The sequence below is a fragment of the Petaurus breviceps genome, unplaced genomic scaffold (genome assembly GCF_028583685.1).
Source record: "Petaurus breviceps papuanus isolate PSGF00001 unplaced genomic scaffold, PetGlider_PUasm1.0 91133, whole genome shotgun sequence".
NCBI classification, from domain to species: Eukaryota; Metazoa; Chordata; class Mammalia; order Diprotodontia; family Petauridae; genus Petaurus; species Petaurus breviceps.
In genome coordinates, this window is record NW_027187419.1 from 26765825 (window position 1) to 26776521 (window position 10697).

A 10697-nucleotide genomic window follows, 5' to 3' on the forward strand; every position below is an offset into this window, starting at 1 on the left:
AGAGAGAGAGAGACAGAGAGAGACAGAGAGAGAGAGACAGAGAGAGAGAGAGAGACAGAGAAAGAGAGAGAGAGAGAGAGACAGAGAGAGAGAGAGAGACAGAGAGAGAGAGAGAGTCAAATTAATAAAAGCTCTTCTATTGATAACCTGGGAGGAGGCAGTGAGCCAAGATGGTAGAATAGAAAAAGCATTCCCCTGAACTCTCCCAAGATTCCCTTCTAAACAACTTTAAAATAACTCATCAAATTGAATTATGGAGTGGCAGAGCCAACAAAAGTTCATGTGAGGCACTCTTTCAGCTTAATACAAGTTAGGAGGTTGAAAGGAGATATCTGTGACATGTAATAGAAGCTGGTTAGGAGCCTACATGGATATACCACTAGTGAAACTAGGTGGTGCTAACAGAAGCAGTAGTAATTGTTCTCAAGTCAGAAATGGTAAAGAGCCCAGGCAATTACTACTAAAGAGATTACAGGGGACAGCTGTTCTAGGACTGGATGCAGAACTGGAAGCTACTTGGCAATTCCACTGCCTACACCCATTTCTGGGTTACAGTTTAAAGACAGAAAGAAAAAGAAAACTCTGATTTAAGAGGGAGCAGGGGTCCTGAGGAGCAGTATTACTTGTAGTCCCAAGGGGATCAGGGACCCTTGCTGGATAAGAACCAGAGCCCAGAGCAGGAGAGCTGTGACCATATCTCTTGCCAGATTGTACCACCTTGGAAATATCAAAAACTTTCAAAACACAGAATTAGTTCTGAAAACAGCAGTGATAAAATGTCTGAAACCCAGGATAGTGATTCTTCCTCATATGCACATGCCAGAAACAAAACCAACTTAAACATAAATTCAAAGTCAAGAAATAGACTGGGGAAAAAACAAAGCAAACAACAACACAAATAACCTGAACATAAAAACCTATTAATGTGACAAGGAAGAAAAAGACACAAATTGAGAAAAAATGAAGCTAAAAAAGCTGCAAGACAAGCCTCAAAGGAAAAAAATGCATTACCATTGTTATTCAATATTATATTTAAATGCTAGGTATAGCAATAAGACAATAAAGAAAAAATTGGAGGAATAAAATAGGTAATAAAGAAACAAAGCTATGACTCTTTGTAGATGACATGATAATATAAGAAAACCCTATATAACTAGATAAATCTAACTGAAACAACAACTTTACCAAAGTTGCAAGATATAAAATAAACCCACATAAGCCATCAGCATTTCTATACACTACCAAGAAAATCCAGCAGGGAGAGATATAAAGAGAAATTTCATTTAAAATAATCACAGGCAATATAAAATACGTGGAGATCTACCTTCTAAAACAAACCCAAGGGCTATATGAACACAATTGAAGAATACTTCACACAAGTAGAGAACTAAACATTTTGAGAAATAGTGAATACTCATTGATAGGCCAAGTCAACATAATGAAAATGACAACTCTACCTGAGTTAATTTACTTATCGAATAGCATACCAATCAAACTACCAAAGAATTATTTTCTAGACATAAAAAAATCATCTGTTAGAACAAAATGTCACTAATATTAAGGGGGAAAATGGAAAAATTGTGAAGGAAGCTAACTTAGTACTATCAGATTTCAAAGTATATTAAAATAAGTAATCAGGAATACAATTTGGTACTGGCTAAGGAATAAAGTGAATTTCATTAGGTTCAGAATGTACAGACGTATATGACCATAGCAGTCTAGTGTTTAATAAACCTAAAGATTTATTTATTTTTTGAGGTAATAAATCCTTATTTAACAAAATTTACTTGGAAAAATGAAAAATGGTTTGGAAGAAATTAGGCATAGATCAACATCTCACATCGTACAAGAGGATAAGGTTAAAATGGCTAAATAATTTGAACAAAAATAGTCATATCATAGCAAAGTTAGAAGTGCATCAGAAATATGAATAAGGACCAAACAAGAGATTGCAAGTTCCACAAGAAGTAAAACTGATAATTTTATTGTTCAGAAATTAATTTTTTGCACAAATAAACTAATGTAGCCACATTAGAAGGAAAACAAGAAATTTGGGGAAATTTTTACTGCAAGTTTCTCTGATAAAGGCCCCATTTCTCAAATATATAGGAAGCTGAGCCAAATTTATTAGAAAAAAACATTCCCCAGGAGCCAAGATGGTGGTGTAGAAGCAGGAAAACTCATGTGCTCCACCCATAACCACCTCAAATACCTATAAAATATGACTCTTAACAAACTTTAGAGCGATAGAACACACAAAGTCAAAGAAAGAAATAAATCTCCTGCTGAAGTCAGCCTGGCAGGCTGGCAGGAAGTGTCCATCACAGTGAGCTGGGACCTGAGCCCAGCCCAGTGTGAAGCCCCAGTTTTAGCCCCAGGGAAGCAACAGCTGGAGGGACTTCAATAGAGTGTATCACCAGCAGCTGTGGCAGTTTCAAGAAATGTCAACCGATAAATGCCAAAGACAAAATAAAAATTCAGCATAGAACTCTGTAGGAACTGGGGGGGTGGGGGAATAGGAATGCGGTCTAGCCTCTGCACCTCCAGAGCAAGAAGCAACAGAGGTGCTGTAGCTGTGCAGCTACCTCCATGTGGATGCTTCAGAGCTCCTGGCATGCAGGGGGGCAAAGTAACCATTCAAAAGGTAATTGTTCTTGCTTTAACCTGCCTAGATCTGGATCGTAGCCTTGGGTGGTGGTCCTGAAGTGTGTGATATGTGAGCTAGTTTTTGGGGCCTGTAGTGCCCCCCTAATAGCTCTGGCAGCTACAAAAACCCCAGAGATTTGGAATAAAACTCTTTTCTCTGGAAGCAGAGTTCTACTGCGGCAAAGGGCTCAAAAGTCAAATAATTGACTGCCAATATGAGCAAGCAACAGAAGCACAAACAGATGATAGAATCCTTTTTTTGGGAAAAAAAAAGAATCAAGGTGTGGAGCTGGAGGAAGACATTGAAGTCAGAACTTCTGCACCAAAAGATTCCAAGAAAAATATGAACTGCTTACACACCATGGAGGAGCTCAAGAAGGATTTTGAAAATCAAGTAAAAGAAGTGAAGGAAAAATTGGGAAGAGAAATTAGTATGATGCAAGAAAATCATGGAAAGAGAGTCAACAACCTGACTGAAGAAAATAACACCATAAAAAATAGATTCACTCAAACGGCAAAAAGGTCCAAAAAGCCAATGAGGAGAAGAATGCCTTAAAAAGCTGAATTTTCCAAATGGAAAAAGAATCTCAAAGGCTCACTGAAGAGAATAATTCCTTCAAAATTAGATTGTAGCAAATGGAAGCTAATGATTTTATTAGAAATCAAGATACTATTAAAGAAATCCAAACAAATGAAAAAATAGAAGGCAGTGTGAAATATCTCATTGTAAAGACCACTGACCTGGAAAATAGATCCAGGAGAGATAATTTAAAAATTATTGGACTACCTGAAAGCCATGATCAAAAAAGAACCTAGAAATCACCCTTCAAGAATTCTCAATGAAAATTGCCCTGATACATTAGAACCATATTGCAAAAATAGAAATTGAAAGAATCCACTGATCACCTCTTGGAAAAGATCCCAAAAAGAAAACTCCTAGGAATATTATAGCCAGGCTCCAGAGTTCCCAGATCAAGGAGAAATATTACAAGCAGCCAATAAGAAACATTTTGAATATTGTGGAGGCACAATCAGGTTAACACAGGATCTGGTAGCTTCTATATTAAGAGATCAAAGGGTTGGAATATGATATTCCAGAGATCAAAAGAACTAGGATTAAAACTCAGAATCACCTACCCAGAAAAACTGAGTATCATTTTTCAGGGGAAAATATGGTCATTCAATGAAGTGGATGACTTTGAACCATTCTTGATAAAAAAAAACAGATTGGGATACAAAATCTGACATTCAAATACAAGAAGCAAGAGAAGCATGAGAAGATAAACAGGGAAAAGAAATCATAAGGAACTTATCAAAGTTGAACTAGTTACATTCCTACATGGAAAATTGATAATTGTAACTTATGAAACTTTTCTTAGTATGAAGATAGCTGAAGGGAATAGAAATGTGTGTATATACATACATATATGTGTACATATACATACATGTATATACACATATATGTATATATACATGTGTGTATACACACACATATATGTCTATATAGGAGGGTATATTTACATATGTGAATATATGTATATATATATGTACAGGTAAACATAGACAGAGGGCGCAGGATCAATTGAATAGGAAGGGATGATATTTAAAAGGTGAAATTGAGAGGTGAGAGAGGAATATGATGAGAGGAGATGGGGAGAGACAGGAAGGGGTAAATTATGTCATATAGAAGAGGCAAGGGAAAACTGACACAATATAGGGGAAGAATAGGAAGGCAAAAGGTTATGGGTGAACCTTACTTTCACTGAATTTGGCTTAGGGAGGGAATGACATATACACAAAATTGGGTATGTTGCCCTACAGGGGAATTGCGGGGAAGGGGATGAGAAGGGAGATGATAAGGGGGGTAGGTTGGGGGGGGAGGGTAGTTAGAAGTAAACACTTTTGAAAAGGGACAGGGTCAAAGTGGAGAATAGAACAAGTGATGGGTGGGATAGCATGGAGGGAGATATAGTCAGTCTTTCAAAATATATCTATGTTTTGTGTAACTATACATACACAACCTATATTGAATTGCTTATCTTCCCAGTAAGGGTGGGTGATGAGGGAGGAAGGGAAAGAATCTGGAATTTAAAGTTTTAACATCAAATGTTTAAAAAATATCATTATTATTTTTTTTTTAATGCAACTGGGAAATAAGGTATACAAGCACTGGGGTATAAAGATCCATCTTGCCCTACCACAAAGTTGGGAGTGGGGATGGGAGCATATAGGAGAGAGCATATTGGGGGAGGCAATATACTGTGGTATCGCTGTTTTGGGGTAGTGGGTAGGGGAAAGATGGGGAGAAAATGTGTAACTCAAAATCTTGTGGAAATGAACCATGTAAACTAAAAATAAACATAAAATGTAATATAAAAAAGTACTGAGAAAACAGGAAGGTCTCAATATGTGCTTTTTAATTCATTCATTCAACTAAAAAAAGAATCCTGTGAACAATACATTTTATATACACATATATGTATATAGTATATATGTGTATATATGTATATGTATGTGTATGTGTGTATAACGCACATATATATTCAGACATACACAATATGTTTCAGAGTTTACCCTCAAAAATTGCTGTTCAAAATGTCTTCTCCTCTAAAATGACATTTTTTTCTTTGCTTTATATAAGACTTGCCATACTTGAAATAGATATAGCTCTCATCAAGCTACTAGGCTAAGGAAAAGAACATAATAATATTTTTAAATAAAGTCTTCTTTGTTTAAAAGAAAAGAAAAAGAAAAAACATTCCCCAATTGATAAATTGTATAAGAATATGAAGAGGCAGCTTTCAGAAGCAATCAAAACTCTCAATAGTCACACACAAAAATGCTTTAAATCACTATTGATTAGAGAAATGCAAATTAATACAATGCTAAGATACCACCTCATCCTCATCAGAATGGCTAACATGTCAGCAAAGGAAAATGACAAAAGCTGGAGGAGATGGGGAAAAATTGGGACACTAATATACTGTTGGTTGAATTGCTAAGTGTACTAAGTCTATATATCAAATTGTATTATGTCTGTGTGTGTATCACACATACACATACATGTATATGTGCATATAGATAGATATAGATATATGCATATTTATGTTTATACATGTGTGCATAGTACCTATTCAGACAAGAAAAATAGCAGCACTTATTTTGGTGACAAAGAATTAGAAATTGAGGAAATGACCATCAATTGGGGGATGACTGAGCAAGCTGTAGTATATGAATATGATCGAATACTATTGTGTTGGGAAACTAGGTTACATAGTGAACAGAGTACTGGCAATGAAGTCATGAAGGCTCATCTTCCTGAATTCAAATCTGAGCTCAGACACTTACTAATGGTGTGACCCTGGACAAGTAACTTAACTCTCTTTGTCTCAATTTCCTCATCTGTTCAATGAGCTGGAGATGGAACTAGCAAACCACTCCAGTATCTTTGCCAAACGGGGTCACAAAAAGTCAGATATATCAAAAAAAAACAAACTATTGTAAAAGAAATAAAATGTAGGATATGCATGAAAAGTAGCATGGTTTCAGAAAAACCTGGGAAATCTTATATGAATGATACCAAGTGAAGTGAGCAGAACCAGGAGGACATTATGCGCATTATCAGCAGTATTGTAAGCATGATCAACAAGACTTGGTTACTTTGATCAAGACAATGATACAGGACAATTCCAAAGGACTCAAGATAGCAAAATGCTATCCACTTCCAAAAAGAGAACCGATGTACTCTGAGTACAGATTGAAATACACTTTTTTTTTACTTTATTATTCGTGGGGTTGTGCATGTGTGGTTTCTTTTTGCAACATGGATAACATGGAAATATGTTTTGCATGACTTTAGATGTATAATCAATATCATATTGTTTGACTCCTCAAGGGTTGAGGGATAGGTAGGAGGGAAAGAATTTAGAAATCAATTAAAAATAAAAGATGTTAAAAATATAACATGCAATTGGAAAAATTTAACAAAATAAAATTTTTTAAATTCTCTTTCCTCAGGGAGATAACATTTTCCTAGGAGAGATATCGTGATGTATAGACATGGTACTTTTTAAGGAATAGAAAGAGATGATGGGTAACTAAGAGTTTGCCAGTATGCATTAAAGATTAACTGATCACCTGTCAAATGAACTGAGACTTGAAGGAAGCTACAGATTCTAAGAAGCAGGAGTAAAGAGGAAGTTAATTTTAAGCAGTAGGGATGGTCTATCCAAAGGCACATAAGTGGATGATAGAAGCTAATTCAGCAAATTGTATGTAGGCAAGTTTGTTGGAATATAGATGGTAAGAAAGGAAATAAAGCACAATAAGCATCAAAAGGTAGGTTAGAATAAGACTGTCAAGGAATTTAAGCTCCAAACTGAAGGGTTTCTCTTTTACCCTAAATACAATAGAGATCCACTGAAAATATTTTATTCATTAGCAAGTCATATGGTCAGACTTTGTGCTTTGGCAAGATTGTTCTTGAAGCTTTGCGGAAGAGAGGCCCAGAAGAACCGAGTAGGAGACTGCTTTAATAGCCAAAGAGAGAGTTGAGTACCTACTCCAAGAGGAGTTATGTTGCAGCTGTGGAGATAGAATCAATAAGCCTTAAAGACTCATCAAATATGGAAGGTGGGGGTGGGGAAAGGGTAAAGAAGAGGGAAAAGTTAAGGATGACTCCAACATTGGGAACCTTAGAAAGTAGAAGGATTGTGGTGTAGGTTCATCAAAAAGTAAGGATGAGTTTAGGCTGCACAGATGACATCTACTTTGAACCTGTAAACCAGGTGAAAACTGTGTATATACTTGGTGTGTATCCCAGATATGACTAGAGGTGGTACTAAAGCAATAGTCACTAAACAAACAAGACAGGAAGCAACTTCAACATTAACAAGCAAAGATGTGTAGTTTATAAATTTTCCAATTTGGAGAAGCTCTACTTCAGCCAAAAATGCAATAGCCCTGGGAAGTTATCTTTGAAACACAAAATCTTCTCTGAGTGTATGCACAGAAAGATTAACCCAACCAGTGGGCCACTTACTAAAATCTGGGAAAGAGAAACCCTCACTGATGAGGTTTTGTATTTATAATAGGTAAAAAAAAATAGTGCTTAAACCATTAAGGACATTTATAGTTGAAGCCCCAATCCTTTTGCTGTGAAATTTTCTATTGATATACATATACATACACGTGTGTTTGCAAGTATATTCAATGTCTACATACTTATATACATGCATGCAATAAACATATATACAAGTCAGCTATGTCTTGGAATTTAAAAAAAAAAACACCTGAGCTTAAAACTTTACTTGGATGCCACTGTGCGATTTCAGAAAAATCATTTCACCTCTTAACCTCAGTATTTTTCATATGTAAAATGAAGATAATAGCAATTTATATAAGGATAATGATATATGCAAAGTATTTTTAAGTAATAAAGTGACTATGATTAAGAATATTAATAATACAATCGTGACCATCATTATGTACTTCTGTATCTGTAATTCTGTTGGTGTAAGGAATACCCTGTGAAGAACCATTGTGCACACGTTACATGCTCATGCTACATGTTACAGTCTTTGAATATTTCCTGGACCTTTGGAACTTTGAGAGGTTAAATTATTTACCCAGAATTACATAGCCAATAAGCCAATATTTTCTTGAGGCAGGACCTGAAATTCTCTCTCTCTCTCTCTCTCTCTCTCTCTCTCTCTCTCTCTCTCTCTCCCCTTATTTACTGATATCATCAGCATCTGTGGGTTCAATCAACATCTTTTGGAATATAGCTAGCAATCTAGATATCTAATCCAAGGTCAAAAAGGCAAGACATAGAAGAGCAAGGATACAAATGCCACATCTTGTATTTCTTCCACCTCACCATACTGCCACAAGTAAGAGTCATCAAGTTTCAATCCCAGATTTATTTGGGATTCTACTAACCTTGTCAGGTCCACTGTTATCACTGCCAACATTTTATAGCTTATTAATATTCATAATATTTTCAGATTATTTTAATTACCATTTTCAATGAGGCTTTCAATATTTGAATGGCATTGTGTCTTGGTTGTAACAGCTGAGCCTTGCTATCTCTATTAACTTTTCATTTATTTTTAATTAAAATTCAGTGTGAAGAAAATAACCAAATTTAGCCAGCATGGTAATTTTCCTTATTGTAAACAGCCATCTCCTTAGTGAGGTCCCAGCATGACTTCCTACTTATTGGGAATGAGAACTGAGTGAAATTCACAGGTGACTTTCTATTCTCATCTGTCCCTGAAGACTAGCAGGCTGACGGAACATCCTTAATGCTCAGAATTCCTGCCAAATAATTCTGGTCATAGGGATTGCTTGGAAGGTTCCTCTCCCCCTGATCATTTTAGACTCAACTGAATGTAAAACTTCAAGACCTATTCTTGTAAGGACTTGAAATGAATTTAACCCTAGTAAACTTTCTTATCCTCTTACATTCTAAAGCACTATGTATACTCACAGATTTCCACATTTGAGAGAAGAGTGTATTTTTTTTCAATATGAGAGTTATGCCTAACCATCCTAACCATCAAAGTTGATGATCATAACAATAGTTAATATTCACGTAACCGTTTGAAGACAATTGCTTAAATCACATTTTACGTACATTTGCTCGTGTGTGTGTGTGTGTGTGTGTGTGTGTGCGCGCGTGTGTGTGTGTGTGTGTGTATATATATCTTAAGCAAGAGGGGTTAAGTAACTTGCCCAAGGTTACACGGCCAGTTTTTTTGTGTGGGTGTAAAGCATCTGAGGCCGGAACTGATCCCGAGTCCTCTCAACTCTGGGGCCTGTGCTTTTACTCACTGCACCATCTAGCTGCCCCTCATGTATATATTTTGTATTAATCTACTCATTATTATTATTATTATATGCCTTGTACGAATTTGTTGTTGCATTTGCTCAGATGTTTCATTTTTGTCTGACTTTTCGTGACCCCATTTGGGGTTTTCTTTTTTTAACTTTTTATTTTATTTTACTTTTGCTGTTTGCAGGGGGGAAGGCAGGGCAATTGGGGTTAAGTGACTTGCCCAAGGTCACATGGCTAGTAAGTGTTAAGTGTCTGAGGCCGGATTTCAACTCAGGTTCTCCTAACTGAAGGGCTGGTGCTTTATTCACTGTGACACCTAGCCTCCCTGCATTTGGGGTTTTCTTGGCAAAGAGTGGTTTGCCATTTCCTTTTTTCAGCTCATTTTAAAAATGAGTAAAACTGAGCAAATAAGTTTGTGACTTGCCATGGGTCACATGGCTAGGAAGTGTCTAAGGTCATATTTGAAATCAGGTCTTCCTGACTCCAGGCCTGCAGATCTATCCACTGAGCCACCTAGCCACCTAGATTATGAATTTAATAAATTTGAACTTATCTTAACAATAATTATAGTATTGCTGTCATTGTTGTTATCATTATTCAACAATGTGTCAGTGTGACTAGAACATTAAGTTTGAAGTCAAGAAGATGAGGGCTCAAATCCCATCTTTGAAACTAATTGAATTTATATTGGATCATAGATTTAAACGAAAAAGAGATCTAGTGTAATCTCCTTATTTGAGAGATGATAAAACTAAAGTTGTGATCTTCCCAAAATTACACTGAAAGTGTCAGAGTCATAATTGGAACCCAGGTCCTCTGACTCCAAATCTAACACTCTACATTTATTCCAGGCAGTTCTCTAAGTTTCATACAGCTTCCAGATTTTTGCTACGAAGTCAAGTATATATATATATATATGTGTGTGTGTGTGTGTGTGTGTGTGTGTGTGTGTGTGTATGTATGTGTGTATGTATGTATGTATGTATATGTATATATACACATACACACACATATATATGTATATACACATACATACACACACACATATATATGTCTGAGTATGTTAAAACTCCAGTAGTTTTCCATAAACTGATTAGTTCCTTGACATTAAGTACAACTACAGCAATTAATAATAATAATAATTAATACATTTATATAACTAGCATCCCATTTGATCGTCACAACAACTGTGTAATGCTAGTACAAGCATTCA